Raw genomic sequence first — 17,345 nt, 5'->3', positions numbered from 1 at the left:
GAGGAACTGCCGCACTTCCTTTACACTGGAGGGACTTGGCCATTCCTTAATTGCGGTGATCTTATCAGGGTCGGGAGCCACTCCATCAGCGCTCACCACGTGTCCCAGGTACTGCACCTTTGGTTTCAGGAGGTGACACTTGGAGGGTTTCACCTTTAGGCCGTAGCTTGCCAGAGCTTCGAACACTTCCGCCAGGTGTTTCAGGTGGTCCTCATACGTCTTGGAATATACGATGACATCGTCCAGGTACAACAAGACCGTCTCGAAGTTTCTGTGGCCCAGACAGCACTCCATTAATCGTTGGAAGGTTCCTGGTGCGTTGCAGAGTCCGAACGGCATGCAGGTAAACTCGCTAAGTCCCATCGGGGTGGTGAATGCGGTCTTCTCCCGGTCCGCCTCTGCTACAGGAACCTGCCAGTACCCACTAGTGAGATCCAAGGTAGAGAAGAAGTTAGCAGATCTTAAAGCAGCCAAAGACTCCTCTATCCTTGGTAAGGGGTACGCATCCTTGTGTGTGATACGGTTGATTTTCCGGTAATCTACACACATCCTCATGGTGTTGTCTTTCTTTTTGACTAAGACTAGTGGAGCTGCCCAGGGGCTACAGCTATCCCTGATCACCCCAGCCTCCTTCATGTCTCTAAGCATCCCCTTGGCGTGTTGGTAGTGTGCAGGGGGTACGGGTCGATACCTCTCTTTTATGGGAGGATGGTCTCCCGTGGGGATGTGGTGTTCTACCCCCTTGACTCGCCCGAAGTCTAACGGGTGTTTACTAAACACTCTCTCGTACTCTTGAACCACCCGATAGACTCCCTGTTTCTGGTGTGAGGGAGTGGAGTCAGTACCCAAATGTAGTTGCTGACACCAGTCCTCCATTGTTTTCTTAGAGCCGTTACCTTCCTCCGGGGAAGATGGAGGCAAGGGTTCTACGGACTGTATGGAATCTTGATTGATGGTATACAATTTGGCTAGCGTGGCATACCGGGGCAGGTACACTTCCCTCTTCCCGATATTTATTATGCGAACGAGCACCCTCCCATGGCGTACATTGACCACCCCCCGTGCTGTCAAAATGGTGGGCCTACTGTCTGAGTAAACTGGTTCTACCATTGCCTGGTAATCTCTACCTCTCAGACCAATAGCTGCCCGGCACCAAATCATCATTTCACTTTTCGGGGGCATGGCAATAGGGAAAGGGTCACACATTCGCACGCTACCAATCTCACCACCGGAGAGTTCTAGCTGTTGCCGTCGCATCAGTGCCCGGATCTCTTTCTGGAGCACTCGCTGCTGGCCGGAGCTGGCGTTCTTGGCAACCTGCTGTAAAAGGAAAATCACCTCTGCAAGACAATTTTCAATTACATTAGTTCCTAGAGTTATCTTTGGGTGACTCTCGTGTTTGTCAATGTCTACAATGATCAGTCCCTGTGCTGCCAATTCGACTCTACCGATTTTAATGGTCACCTCTTTAAATCCAATCTGTGGCACGGGCTGACCATTGCTGGCGATGATACTCAAGTCGTCGTCAGGGTAGCGGGTGATATCCGAGTCATTCCAGTACTGCTTGAAGAGCACGTACGGGATGGTGGTGACCTGTGACCCGGTGTCCAGTAGGGCACTCATAGGAATACCATCCAGTACCACGGGTAAGACTGGACGTCCTCCCACATATTTGTCGCGCCAGTTCGATGGGCCTGGTGATCTTTTTCCTGGGGGTTGGCCCTCTACCCCAGGTTGTGCCAGTTTAAAGGACAGTACCTTGCCATATGTCCGGGTTGATTGCAGCGGCGGCAGATGGGTCGTCCGTCCTCGTTGTATCGGTCGCTGCATCTTCCTCTGGCCGGTGGGGTCCTCCTTGGTCGACGCCACGGGATGTCCTCCGGTCCGGATGCCAGCTGGATCTTCCCTGGAGTGGAAACCTGTAAAGACTGCACAGTTCGAGTTAGCGCAGCAACTCTTTTAGCTAGCTCTTGGACCTGATGGTGCAGGTCTGGAGCCGGGTCATTGTTCAAAGCCTGCGCATCAGCTCCCACAGGCCCTGCCGACAAGGGCGCCGCCTCCTGGTGGTAAGTGGTAGTGGGGCGTCTGTGGGTCACAACGCCACCTGGTGCCGGTTCTCGAAGCACCCGGATGGCTCTGTCCTTGAACTGTGCAAATCCCAGATGAGGGTCCTGTAAGGCCATTGCCCGCAACTGGGTTCGGTGGGCATTGCAATATAAACCCTCTATAAATTGTTCAATCAACAGCCTGTCCTCGTCTCCCACGCCGTCAGGGTCGGTCTGCTTAATGGCTCTCAGGGCCTCTTGTAGGTTCAGGGCATAGTCCCTTATACTCTCATGTGCCCGCTGTTTGTACCCGTAGAATCTAAGCTTGATCTCGGCTGAGGTGCGGGTATCAAAGGTGTCCCTCAGCCGGGTTAGTATCCCTGCGACAGTCCTCCCCCCAGGTGGCCAGGACTTTACCTCCCTTTGGGCTGCCCCGGTTAATTGGGCCACCAGGATGCTCACTTTTTGCTCCTCTGTGAGGGGGTACACCTGGAAGAGGCTATCCAGCTTTTCTCTAAAGTCATGCAGTATATGTGACTCCCCTGAGTACTGGGGTAGCCAGGCTGCCCCCGGGATATAGGGCATGGTGAAAGGCATGACCGCAACAGCGGTGGCACTGGCGGGGGTTGAAGCGGTGAAGCTCTCCTCCGTATCCGACATCCTTCTCCCCCCTAGTGGACCGTGGCCTACCTTGCGATGATCCTCTTCTGTAGGCCGCGGCTCCGCAGTGGATCGTCAGGGTTGAGGACCTTCCGTCACGCTCCTGTGTCGTCGGCGTCTGCTGGGCTCCTTCCAGGACCTTACGCAACGTCCGGACGTGAGGCGGGGCTTCAGTTCTCGCGCGCTTTCGGAGTCCACGCCCCTCTTCTTCCCACGCGGCGTCCTCAAGATGGCGTCCAATGGCGGGAAAACTCCACGTGTGGCGGGAAGAAGGCTGAAGATGGCGCCGGATGGCGGGAAAACTCCACCGATGGCGGGAAGGAAGCGGAAGATGGCGCTGGATGGCGGGAATCTTCACCACAGGTAAGTTTGAACAGTCTTTTTCAGGCACGCAGTACCCGGTGGTTGCGGGCACGAGATCCTGCCGACTACGCCAAAAGTTGACGCGCCCCTGGGCCTGTGTCGCGCAGCGTTGCGCACGCGGGAGCTTACCCGGAGCCGGATCTGTTGAGGGTTGTAGTCTCGTGGCGGTGATCCGGTCCGTGCCCAGGGAGTCAGACTAAGTGGCTCTGTATCAGCGGTAGATGTTGGACGACTACGCCACCCGTTGAGTACAGCTAAGGAGCTGCTGCTGCAGGGCAGACCGCTGAGGCCGGTGGTAGGATTGTGCAGCGTGATAGTATAACCCCCAACGGGAGGGGTATGGCCTCAGGGCAGCCGACGTGGATGATGGGGGTAGCAGGAACCACTCGGAGACGGTACGGTGTAGTTCAGGGTCTTTACTGGTGACAAAGATAGACCCTCCCGGAGTACTGGCTAGCGATTGGGGCCTGGTCAGTCCTTGAGCAGATGGGATCTCCCCTGGCCAGGCGGAGTTGTAGGCCTCCCAAACTAACGATACTCTTCTGGCTACCTTGCTAGAGGCGGGTATAAGTAGCCCACGTCCCTGAGTGTACCGTGTGGTGCTCACCCGTATGGCCGGTGACTCGGGGGCCTTCTAGTAGCTTTCGCTCCACGACGGCGGTGCTGGTCCCACGCGTGTGACCGTGCCTTCGGGTTTCTGGGCCAGAGGACCTGCAATCCCCTGCCGGTCGGTTTCTGCTGCTGGATAGGAGTTAATCCCCACAGCCTCGGACTCCGGGTCCGGTGATAACTTCTCAGTCAGAGCGAGCTCTGCAGCTGCCAGCCCCTGACTCCTTGTAGCACTGCTCCCACAGAGCTCCTGTTGTTTCTTCCTATGCTGCTTCTCTTCTCTACTTCTTCTCTACTCACTAACCCTGCCTCAGCCCTAGGTTTATATAGGGGAAGTTCTTCCCCTCCCAGGACTGGGCAGGAGGTGTGGCATGCATAGGATCCCTGACCAAGAGACCTCCCACCTGCTCTCAGACGTAATATCTCTATCACTGTGGCAACCAGACCCCTGGGGTGTCACACAACCTGATGGAGGTCAGTATAGATGGACTAATACAACAAGTCCCACACACAGCTAGAAGCCCAAATATTTTTTCAGAGGTACTGTAGATGCAGATACAAATTATTTTTAATTTGCAACCTGATGGAGGTCAGTATAGATGGACTAATACAACAAGTCCCACACACAGCTAGAAGACCAAATATTTTTTCAGAGGTAGATGCAGAAAAAAATATATTCAGTTTGCAACCTGATGGAGGTCAGTATAGATGGACTAATACAACAAGTCCCACACACAGCTAGAAGCCCAAATATTTTTTCAGAGGTACTGTAGATGCAGATACAAATTATTTTTAATTTGCAACCTGATGGAGGTCAGTATAGATGGACTAATACAACAAGTCCCACACACAGCTAGAAGCCCAAATATTTTTTCAGAGGTACTGTAGATGCAGATAAAAATTATTTTTAATTTGCAACCTGATGGAGGTCAGTATAGATGGACTAATAGAGAAAGTCCGACACACTGCTAGAAGGCCAAATATTTTTTCAGAGCTAGATGCAGAAAAAAATTATATTCAGTTTGCAACCTGATGGAGGTCAGTATAGATGGATTAATAGAACAAGACCCACACACAGCTAGAAGCCCAATATTTTTTCAGAGGTAGATGCAGAAAAAAATATATTCAGTTTGCAACCTGATGGAGGTCAGTATAGATGGACTAATACAACAAGTCCCACACACAGCTAGAAGCCCAAATATTTTTTCAGAGGTACTGTAGATGCAGATACAAATTATTTTTAATTTGCAACCTGATGGAGGTCAGTATAGATGGACTAATACAACAAGTCCCACACACAGCTAGAAGCCCAAATATTTTTTCAGAAGTAGATGCAGAAAAAAATATATTCAGTTTGCAACCTGATGGAGGTCAGTATAGATGGACTAATACAACAAGTCCCACACACAGCTAGAAGCCCAAATATTTTTTCAGAGGTACTGTAGATGCAGATACAAATTATTTTTAATTTGCAACCTGATGGAGGTCAGTATAGATGGACTAATACAACAAGTCCCACACACAGCTAGAAGACCAAATATTTTTTCAGAGGTAGATGCAGAAAAAAATATATTCAGTTTGCAACCTGATGGAGGTCAGTATAGATGGACTAATACAACAAGTCCCACACACAGCTAGAAGCCCAAATATTTTTTCAGAGGTACTGTAGATGCAGATACAAATTATTTTTAATTTGCAACCTGATGGAGGTCAGTATAGATGGACTAATACAACAAGTCCCACACACAGCTAGAAGCCCAAATATTTTTTCAGAGGTACTGTAGATGCAGATAAAAATTATTTTTAATTTGCAACCTGATGGAGGTCAGTATAGATGGACTAATAGAGAAAGTCCGACACACTGCTAGAAGGCCAAATATTTTTTCAGAGCTAGATGCAGAAAAAAATTATATTCAGTTTGCAACCTGATGGAGGTCAGTATAGATGGATTAATAGAACAAGACCCACACACAGCTAGAAGCCCAATATTTTTTCAGAGGTAGATGCAGAAAAAAATATATTCAGTTTGCAACCTGATGGAGGTCAGTATAGATGGACTAATACAACAAGTCCCACACACAGCTAGAAGCCCAAATATTTTTTCAGAGGTACTGTAGATGCAGATAAAAATTATTTTTAACTTGCAACCTGATGGAGGTCAGTATAGATGGACTAATACAACAAGTCCCACACACAGCTAGAAGCCCAAATATTTTTTCAGAGGTACTGTAGATGCAGATACAAATTATTTTTAATTTGCAACCTGATGGAGGTCAGTATAGATGGACTAATACAACAAGTCCCACACACAGCTAGAAGCCCAAATATTTTTTCAGAGGTAGATGCAGAAAAAAATATATTCAGTTTGCAACCTGATGGAGGTCAGTATAGATGGACTAATACAACAAGTCCCACACACAGCTAGAAGCCCAAATATTTTTTCAGAGGTAGATGCAGAAAAAAATATATTCAGTTTGCAACCTGATGGAGGTCAGTATAGATGGACTAATACAACAAGTCCCACACACAGCTAGAAGCCCAAATATTTTTTCAGAGGTAGATGCAGAAAAAAATATATTCAGTTTGCAACCTGATGGAGGTCAGTATAGATGGACTAATACAACAAGTCCCACACACAGCTAGAAGCCCAAATATTTTTTCAGAGGTACTGTAGATGCAGATAAAAATTATTTTTAATTTGCAACCTGATGGAGGTCAGTATAGATGGACTAATACAACAAGTCCCACACACAGCTAGAAGCCCAAATATTTTTTCAGAGGTACTGTAGATGCAGATAAAAATTATTTTTAATTTGCAACCTGATGGAGGTCAGTATAGATGGACTAATAGAGAAAGTCCGACACACTGCTAGAAGGCCAAATATTTTTTCAGAGCTAGATGCAGAAAAAAATTATATTCAGTTTGCAACCTGATGGAGGTCAGTATAGATGGATTAATAGAACAAGACCCACACACAGCTAGAAGCCCAATATTTTTTCAGAGGTAGATGCAGAAAAAAATATATTCAGTTTGCAACCTGATGGAGGTCAGTATAGATGGACTAATACAACAAGTCCCACACACAGCTAGAAGCCCAAATATTTTTTCAGAGGTACTGTAGATGCAGATAAAAATTATTTTTAATTTGCAACCTGATGGAGGTCAGTATAGATGGACTAATAGAATGATGCTATGCCCAAAAGATTTTACTTCACTAGGTGCAGTAAAAAAATTGGTATTCTATACACAGGTGGTATATCTTGCAGCACAGATAGGCTACTCCACTGACTAACACACTCTGCAATAGGCCAAAAAGGATTAGCTTTGCTAGATTCAGCCAAATGCTGTGAAAAAAACTTGCACAGCACTGGCACAGACCTGCCTGGCAAAAACTGATAGGAACTGATGTAACCTAGTCCTGAAAAGGACTCCAATTACAATTAGTCTTTACTCCCACAACCTATCTATTTAAGAGCACAGACCTCCCTGATAAAAGTCGTAGGAAATGCTGTAACCTAGTCCTTAAAAGGACTGCAATCACAACTATTCCCTACTCCCAAGCTATCTGTATATTTGTGCGAAAATTGGCTTGAAATTAACAAGGTATAGCGCACACAGCAACAGCGGTGCCGTCTAACACGCAGCTGCAGCAGTGAGAAAATGGTGGCGACGGGGAAAATGGCTTGGTCTTATAGGGCAAGGACATGTGACATACACTGCCAATGACACATGCCCTTGCTTGTGTGAAAAAAAGCACTTCGCTCCGTGTGTGCGCTGCTGATAGGCTGACAGATTGCACCTCCCCACTGCAAATGCGGGAAAGAGAAAAAAAAATGGAGATCTTCATTGTTCCTGCAGAGATCCATCCCATGCCCCTCCCCCCACCCCGCTGTACACTCAAACTGCGTATTAACATTAATTTTCATCATTACTGAGAAAAAATCCAGTTATGATTTTGGTGCACGAACAGTTATCGAACATAACCTCGAACAGCCGAATTTTTATCAAATTGTTCGTGTTCGCCGAACGGCTCGAACACCGCCCAAAACAGCTCGAATTTGAGATTGGCGAACAGTTCGAGTAGAACAACGCTCATCTCTAGTCCTGACCATCGCACTGTTCTTACCTCAGAGGAGGAACACTACACTCCATTAGAGAAGTGCAGCATCCCTGTGGCGGTCGAACCCTCAGGGGCGCCACACCTACTCAAGTGCTCCCAGGATCTACGTCCTCCACCCCATCCACTACATAGTTCCCCCTCTCTAAGTGGTTCCTCCCCACTCCAGCCAGGGATCAGGGACTGTGCTCTCCCATAGGAGCAATCTCGCCCTGTCCCCCGGAAATGTGGTGTAGTGAATGCAGGTGTTAGGGTCCCAGGCAGTACTCCTTCCTTACGTGAGAGTGAGATACCACACCTCTGGATGAGATGCAATACCTCTGTGGCGACCGAACCCTCAGGGGCGCCACATTAGCCTGTGTGGGTATATGGATTTTTGATTCTTATTTATTCTTATGATCATGTTGAAAGGTTTCTAAAGTAGATGGATGTATAATCAGTGGACTCTCCACTAGATTTTTTACTTGTGATTTAAGGTTTTTGGTATGTTCACGACTCTGTATATGTGCCTATATATATAAAAATAAATTGGTGTATTTTTGTACTTCTCTATATACTATCTGAGATATATATGTATATATTTTTTAGGTGATCACTGCTCAGTTACATGCCGTCTTTTCTTCCTTGGTACATGCAGAGTCTGTTTAAGGCATGTTGCATGTAGATCCCATTTATCGGGTGGTGCCCTCCAAACTCGTCCGTTACTACAGCACAATGTCCCCTGTTTGAGCACAAAAATTCTGATAACGGGTGTGATGAAAGCCGGCCGGTGGGTGCAGCTCTCTGGCGCCCCCTTACCTCTCAGGTCAGTCAAGGTACTGCACCTAGAGAAAGTAGTGCCAGGAAGCTGCAACCAGCGCAGGGAACACGGTAGTGTGTTATCCCTTCAACGTCACTAAACCGTAACGTCACTACACAGCACAACTCGCTAGCGCCCTCTTAGCCTCAGGTCAGTCAAGGAACTGCACCTAGGATAAGCGGTCGCCAGGGAGACTGTCCTGTAACCTACTGGGTATCGGGGCCCTCTGTAGTGAGGGCGGTATATATATCTTCCTTGGCCGCGCCAGGAATATATATATCTGAACCTCCGACCGTCACTACCAGCCTTCCCCAATCCCCAGTTGGTATGCTGCCACCAGTCCCTATTTTAGATATACGCCCAGTCCGTGAATGGGCCTATATCGGGTCAGGAACCAACCCTGGGTAGCGTTTTGGCTTGAGCCGAGCTCACACGGACGTGCGTTCGTTATGCAGAATAAAAGGCAGGCCCACAATTACTTGAGGTAATTGATTATAATAATACACTAGATACACGATATACAACTAAATATACACAGGTATAAGGTCAGGCTAAACTATACAACAATGGAATACAACACACAGAATCACCACAGCATATCAGTTACCGGTTTCTTGATTTTCTTGTGACGCAGGGAGAGGATTCTGCGGTCGCAGGCACGGTTCTTTGTTACAGGCTGAGGCCTACCACCGCATGGTCAAACTGCTCCTCCCCTTGGTGGCCTCAGCTGGTGCTCAGATGTTCAGCACCCCACTCTTGGGTCAAGACTGACTTGTCTCTTGTCTGTCCTGCTATCTTACCTGCCCCGTCCCGCCCACTGCTGGTGAGGTCAGCTGGCTCAGTCTCCACCCTCAGGTCTAACTTCGATCAGAAGCCCAAATTCTATGGAACCCAATAACTTCTTCTGGGATGGTCTCAGGATACCCCCAGGGGTTCCCATGGATTCGGGCCGCCGTAACCGACCTTTTGATATCAATTATGATACCATACGGTCCTCAGGAATGGCTCCGCGCTATATCTTGGCTTCCAGAGCACGTACAAACGTCTACCGCGGAGGCTTGTGTGCGCAATGGCTCCGGGACGCTGTGATATTTTTTTATTGGCCCATCCCATGCAACATGCGTGTACTTTTCATGTTTCTATATCTTATGCCTCCATGCTTGTGACAGACAAAGAAACTAGTCCTATGGGACAAATGGTCAGGTACAGATAGACGAAGCACCCCCCCCTGCTGGCTGTGTTTCCTCTCGAAGTCTTTGAAGCTCCTAGCATTCAAGTGTTAAGTAGGCTTCTTATCTTACAGGAGCCTGGATGGGGGGAAACTATCTAGTTGACGTTTTAACAGAAGGTCCCAAGGGTGGGGGCTGCTGAAGTGTGGCCATCCCTGGATATGATTTATCATTACCAAGATGGCGGCTACAGGTTCATCACACCTCCCCCTATACGAGGGCGCGAGGGGGTAGCACATTCCTGTGTTCCCCCGTGCGTCCTTCTGCACCCTCCCCTTGCCGGGATAACCCGTCAGCGTTACCGTGGTCACGGCCTCTTCTGTGGCGAATGGAGAAGTGGTACTGCTGGAGAGCGAGGCTCCAGCGTAGCAACCTGCCATTCGACCCAGAGACCGTGTGTAACCAGCTGAGGGGGTTGTGGTCCGTCTCCACGGTGAAATGGCTCCCGTACAAGTAGGGCTGCAGACGCTGCAGGGCCCATACAATTGCCAGGCATTCTTTTTCCACCGTGGAGTAAGCCACCTCCCGGGGCAGTAGCTTCCTGCTCAGGTACAAGACAGGATGTTCCTGGCCTGTCGTGTTGACCTGACTTAGCACAGCACCGAGGCCAAAGTCACTGGCGTCGGTCTGTACCACAAACGGCCGGTCGAAGTCGGCAGCTTGCAGTACAGGGGAGCTACTTAGGGCGGCCTTGAGTGCCCCGAAAGCTGTCTCGCAGGCGACTGTCCAGTCGACTGCGACGGGCAGCTTCTTCTTGGTGAGGTCCGTCAGGGGCTTGGCCAGGGTGCTATAGTGTGGGACGAACCTCCTATAGTACCCGGCGGTCCCCAAGAAGGACATCACCTGCTTTTTGGTCCTAGGAGTGGGCCAGGATGCGATGGCATCCACTTTCCCCGGTTCTGGCTTCAGAACCCCCCCGCCTACCCGGTGACCCAGGTAGAGGACCTCACTCATGCCCAGCTGGCACTTTTCCGGCTTGATGGTCAAGCCTGCCCGGTGGATCCGACCGAGCACCTGCCGCAGGTGCTCTAGGTGATCCTCCCAAGTGGGACTGAAGACTGCAATATCGTCCAAGTACGCAGCCGCGTACCCTTCAAGTCCCTCAAGCAGCGTATTGACCATCCGCTGAAAAGTGGCAGGGGCATTCTTCATGCCGAATGGCATCACTGTGGACTCGTACAGTCCAAAAGGGGTGATAAAGGCAGAGCGTTCCCTTGCCGCGGGGGTCAGAGGAATCTGCCAGTACCCCCGGCTCAGATCCATGATGGTCAGGTACTTAGCCCCGGCCATCCGATCGAGCAGGTCATCGATGCGTGGTATGGGGAACGCATCGGTGGCCGTTGCAGCGTTGAGCCCCCGGTAGTCCACGCAGAACCGTGTAGTTCGGTCCTTCTTTGGTACGAGGACTACAGGCGAGGCCCACGCGCTGCTGGATGCCTGGATCACCCCCAGCTTCAGCATCTCGTCTATCTCTTGGCGCATGTTTCCCTGCACCTCGAAAGAGACCCGATATGCTGAACGCCGGATCGGCGGGTGATCGCCAGTGTCCACGTCGTGGACAGCCATCTCAGTCCTTCCGGGCAGGCTGCTGAACAGCCCCCGGAAGGGGTGCAGGGTGGTCCCCAGCTGGGACCGTTGGTCCTCCGTGAGCTGGTGGCCAACCCCCACATCCTCGATGGACCCACCCGCCTTGGCTTGGGTGAGCAGATCCAGGAGGGTTTCTACCTCTCCTTCCTCGGGAAGGTTGCACACTGGGTGGGCAGTCGCTTCCCGCTCATGATGAGCCTTCATCATGTTCACGTGGAAGGCCTTCCTCCTTCCACGGGCGTGATCCAGGGTGACCAGATAGGTGACGGCATTGAGTTTCTGGTGCACGAAGTAGGGACCTTCCCAGGCTGCCTGAAGCTTGTTCTGTGGTACGGGGACCAGTACCCACACCTTTTGACCCACCTGGTAGGTCCTCTCACAAGCATTCTGGTCGTACCACCGCTTCTGGTCGGCCTGGGCCTGGGCCATATTGTCCTGCACCAGTTTTGCCAAGGCCATCATCCTGTCCCGGTGGCGCACGACATACTCGATGACCGACACCTCGGGGGTGGCCAAATCCCCTTCCCATGCTTCCTTCACCAGAGCCAGGGGGCCCCGTACCCGTCGCCCGTACAGGAGCTCAAAGGGGGAGAACCCCGTTGAGGCCTGCGGAACCTCCCGGTAAGCAAATAGGAGGTGTGGGAGGTAACGCTCCCAGTCTCTCCCGTGGGAGTCGACCAACATCTTAAGCATCTGCTTTAAGGTGCCATTGAACCGCTCACACAGGCCATTAGTCTGTGGGTGATACGGGCTGGCCACCAGATGTTGCACCTGCATTTGCTTACAGAGGGACTCCATCAGCCGCGACATGAACTGGGTCCCTCGGTCGGTGAGCATTTCTTGGGGGAAACCCACTCTGGAGAAGATCTCCAGTAAGGCGGTAGCCACCTTGTCGGCCCGAATGGACGACAAAGCTACCGCTTCCGGGTACCGGGTGGCATAGTCCACTACCGTGAGTATGAAGCATTTCCCGGAGTGGCTGGGAGTGGACAGAGGTCCAATAAGATCCACAGCGACCCTCGAGAAAGGCTCTTCGATGATTGGCAGAGTTACCAGTGGGGCTTTGGGGCGCGGCCCCGCCTTCCCCACCCTCTGACAGGTGTCACACGAACGGCAGTAGGCACCCACCGCGGCTCCCATCCCAGGCCAGTAGAAATGCTGAGCTATCCTGGCCTTGGTTTTAGCGATCCCTAGGTGTCCGGCCATCGGAATCTCGTGTGCGATCCGCAACAATTCCGCCCTGAACGGATAGGGTACCACTAACTGTCGGTCCCTGGGCCACGCCTCCGGTGAACCCTGCTGGACCGTTACCCGGTACAGCCGTCCCTGGTCCCAGACCACACGCTCGCAGTCTGACTCCATGGGAGGCTGTGCCGCCTGTTCCTTGAGAGCTTTCAGGCTGTCGTCTGCTTCCAACGCAGCCTGAAATTCCTGACTTGATGTGGCCAGAATCGACGAAACTGCCACATCCTCTGTCAGCCCCTCCGGGCATGTCACCTGGCCGCTGTCTGACCCGGCAGACACTTGGTCAGAAGTGGGGAAGCCGTCGGACCTCTGCAAGGCTCCTTGGGCTCCGGCGCTCCCACTCCTGGTGACAGCGGCTATGACCGCTGTGACCGTGGGTAGTGCCTGCTTCCCCTCTGTTTCTGACCAAGCCGCCCGATCAGGCAGGCTTCCTAGGCCTTTGGACATCTCGGATGTGGGGAACTCCTGCCCTGGGGTCTTACCTGGCGGCTCCTCTCTTGGGACACCCCCACCTCCCATGGCCTGTTCCTCCCCCTGCAGTGGGCCTATACTCAGCAGCCTGGATACCCCTGGGAGCCCTACACTGCCGGTAGCTGCCCCCCTCTCCATCCCTGAGCTTCCCTCTACAGAATCCTGCCCGCCCCCTCCCTCACCGGAGGACAAGAGGTCACGGCACGCCGGCTGAGCACCTCTGCGGGCATCCCCACACTCCCCACCTGCTTTCACTAACCCTGTTTGTGTTGTGTCTGTGCAGGTGTTACCCTCAGGTTTCACTCCCTCCTCCTCAGCAGGACACACACTACATACAACATGGTTGGCATTAGCAGCAGACAAATCAATACACTCTTGGGGGGCCGAACTTGGGGGTTCAGAGGGTACATACTGCGATACTAGACGCCCCAAGTCGGTCCCTAATAAAACATTTGCGGGAATATTTGGCGTTACTCCCACCTCCCGCATCCCCCTTCCGGCACCCCAGTCCAAATACACCATGGCAACGGGAAGTGCCGGCTCCACGCCTCCAACCCCGGAGACGGAAAGAGTCTTTCCTGGTACCAAGTCCTGGGGGGACACCACCTCAGGCCGTACCAGTGTTCGTTCAGCGCCCGTGTCCCGCAGTCCCATGACCGCAGAACGGCCTATGGTGACGGGTTGGATGTTGTCCAGGGACCTACCACCACCCCCTCCCACACACAAAACATTGGGCGCTCTCTGGGACTGGGATGGGGTCTTTTGGCGCTGGGGACACTCAGCCCTAAAGTGTCCTGGTTTGTTGCATAGATGACAACGTCTTACGTCTGGTCCTTGCCTGGAGAGGGCAACAGGGGGATACACCCCTTGTGTTCTAGGGGCCGGGGAAACAGGGGCATGACTGGGCTTACCCCCTCTCCAGGTGCTGCTGGCAGACTTCTTCAGCTCAGGCGCCCTGTTATTGGCATACTCGTCTGCCAGGGCGGCTGTAGCAGAAGCCCCTGTTGGTTTTCGGTCACGGAGGAACTGTCGGAGGTCCTCTGGGCAGTTCCACAAGAACTGCTCCGTGACGAACAGTTCCTGGACCTCCTGGCGGGTAGTAAGCGCTAGACCCGAGGTCCAGTGCTCTGCGGCTCTCAACAGCGCCCGCATATGATCGGTCCAGGTGTCCTTGGGGCCACGCAGCAGGCTCCGGAACTTCTGGCGGTACGACTCGGGAGTGAGGTTGTACTGCCGGATCAGGGCCCGCTTGATGCAGTCGTAGTTCTGTACCTCCCCGGCAGGTAAGTCCCCCAAGGCATCCAGGGACTTACCCCTCAAACGGGGGGTCAGGTATCTGGCCCACTGATCCCGGGCCAGATGGTGCTGAAGACAGGTCCGTTCAAATGCCACCAGAAAGGAGTCCAGGTCCCCATCCTTCTCCAGTAGAGGGAAGTCCTCAGCTCGGACTTTGGACGACTTGGTCTCCTGATGGGTTGGTTGCTCTAGCGGAAGCCCCCGCTGGGCCAGGTCCAGTTGGTGCTGGCGCTCCGCAGCTCGCTCTGCACGCTCCGCAGCCTCCCGGCGCTCTGCAGCTTCACGCTCCGCAGCCTCCCGGCGCTCTGCAGCCCGCTCTGCACGCTCCGCAGCCTCCCGGCGCTCCGCAGCTTCGCGCTCCTCCTCCGCTGCCTTCTCTGATGCTGCCAGGAGGGTTTTGTAGACGGCATCGCCATGAGACTGGAGACTTGCCATAGCCGCTTGTAAAAGGGCTTGTGATCTGGACAGGCTGGGCTGGGTAGGTGGTGGGCAGCCCACTGCGGGACCGTATACTGGGGACTGGCTCCCTGAGGTGCCCGGGCTGGACTCCTCCTCGCCATGAGTAACAATGTCCTCCCCTCCTGCCACACGGACCGTAGCATTAGCCTCTTGCAGGGTCTTGCTCCTGGTGCCGTCTGCCATCTTGGTAACCGACACCGCTGCAACCCTGAGTTTGCACACACCTTGTTATACTTTTAGCCTGACCGTCTAACGTTGGGCTGACCTTAAGACTCCAGCAGTGGAAGTTACCACTGGCAGTCTTTAGTGCCTGGGAGTAGGGGTCCCACAACACTATTATTCTGCAATCCCACCGCTCTGCCACCAATGTGATGAAAGCCGGCCGGTGGGTGCAGCTCTCTGGCGCCCCCTTACCTCTCAGGTCAGTCAAGGTACTGCACCTAGAGAAAGTAGTGCCAGGAAGCTGCAACCAGCGCAGGGAACACGGTAGTGTGTTATCCCTTCAACGTCACTAAACCGTAACGTCACTACACAGCACAACTCGCTAGCGCCCTCTTAGCCTCAGGTCAGTCAAGGAACTGCACCTAGGATAAGCGGTCGCCAGGGAGACTGTCCTGTAACCTACTGGGTATCGGGGCCCTCTGTAGTGAGGGCGGTATATATATCTTCCTTGGCCGCGCCAGGAATATATATATCTGAACCTCCGACCGTCACTACCAGCCTTCCCCAATCCCCAGTTGGTATGCTGCCACCAGTCCCTATTTTAGATATACGCCCAGTCCGTGAATGGGCCTATATCGGGTCAGGAACCAACCCTGGGTAGCGTTTTGGCTTGAGCCGAGCTCACACGGACGTGCGTTCGTTATGCAGAATAAAAGGCAGGCCCACAATTACTTGAGGTAATTGATTATAATAATACACTAGATACACGATATACAACTAAATATACACAGGTATAAGGTCAGGCTAAACTATACAACAATGGAATACAACACACAGAATCACCACAGCATATCAGTTACCGGTTTCTTGATTTTCTTGTGACGCAGGGAGAGGATTCTGCGGTCGCAGGCACGGTTCTTTGTTACAGGCTGAGGCCTACCACCGCATGGTCAAACTGCTCCTCCCCTTGGTGGCCTCAGCTGGTGCTCAGATGTTCAGCACCCCACTCTTGGGTCAAGACTGACTTGTCTCTTGTCTGTCCTGCTATCTTACCTGCCCCGTCCCGCCCACTGCTGGTGAGGTCAGCTGGCTCAGTCTCCACCCTCAGGTCTAACTTCGATCAGAAGCCCAAATTCTATGGAACCCAATAACTTCTTCTGGGATGGTCTCAGGATACCCCCAGGGGTTCCCATGGATTCGGGCCGCCGTAACCGACCTTTTGATATCAATTATGATACCATACGGTCCTCAGGAATGGCTCCGCGCTATATCTTGGCTTCCAGAGCACGTACAAACGTCTACCGCGGAGGCTTGTGTGCGCAATGGCTCCGGGACGCTGTGATATTTTTTTATTGGCCCATCCCATGCAACATGCGTGTACTTTTCATGTTTCTATATCTTATGCCTCCATGCTTGTGACAGACAAAGAAACTAGTCCTATGGGACAAATGGTCAGGTACAGATAGACGAAGCACCCCCCCCTGCTGGCTGTGTTTCCTCTCGAAGTCTTTGAAGCTCCTAGCATTCAAGTGTTAAGTAGGCTTCTTATCTTACAGGAGCCTGGATGGGGGGAAACTATCTAGTTGACGTTTTAACAGAAGGTCCCAAGGGTGGGGGCTGCTGAAGTGTGGCCATCCCTGGATATGATTTATCATTACCAAGATGGCGGCTACAGGTTCATCACAACGGGTCTACTTGAAACTATTTTTTTTGTGCAGTGAGGCATGAAATGTAAGGGGATCCTTCCACCTCCTCTTGCATGGTAAACTGGCCACTTCAAGATAAATGGTCTGAAGAGCTGAATAAAAAAATAGTTTTGCCTTTTTAATTTCTTCTTTCCACTGCATAGATATTGGCTCCTAAGGTTTAGGTCACCTAGTATTCTAATTTTCCCTTCAACTAAGGGGGTAGTAACAGAGATTATTCTCTGTGGGGGGCGTTTATTTTTTCCCCTGTATAAGGTTGCCTAATCATAAGGAGGTAGCATCATACAGGGGGAAAAGAGAATGCCCACAGAGGAAGTCAGATCCAGCTTTTTCAGTGTGAGCTGGTAAGTCTCATGTGTCTAACCTTATCACATGGAGATCTCAATCCTGGAGCTGTTCTCATTTTCTGTAATTTGTAATCCACTCCTATTTGGTGGGTAGTTTATCTCCTTCACCACTCTGTCAGTACTATAAGCATTGTCAATTCCCTTCTCTTGCTTTCCAGCATACATTGTGCATGCCATTGTCTAATGGCTTGACTGGAATTGAAAGCCCACTTCTTTTTTTTGCCTATATTCAGATTTACAGAAGAGTAG

At 51.7% G+C, this 17,345-nt stretch overlaps 1 protein-coding gene across 1 annotated transcript in view; it reads left to right on the top strand.

The window, feature by feature from the left end:
* LOC141215208 (alpha-actinin-3) overlaps window positions 1-17,345 on the top strand; it is a 119,438-nt gene that overhangs the window by 68,609 nt on the left and 33,484 nt on the right. The gene's annotated exons all lie outside the window — the stretch shown is intronic.

The sequence above is a fragment of the Phyllobates terribilis genome, unplaced genomic scaffold, assembly GCF_046119375.1.
Source record: "Phyllobates terribilis strain yellow unplaced genomic scaffold, ASM4611937v1 Scaffold_231__1_contigs__length_3143052, whole genome shotgun sequence".
Classification (NCBI taxonomy): Eukaryota; Metazoa; Chordata; class Amphibia; order Anura; family Dendrobatidae; genus Phyllobates; species Phyllobates terribilis.
Note: the sequence above shows the minus strand (reverse complement) of the source record. Positions and strands in the feature narration are given on the sequence as shown.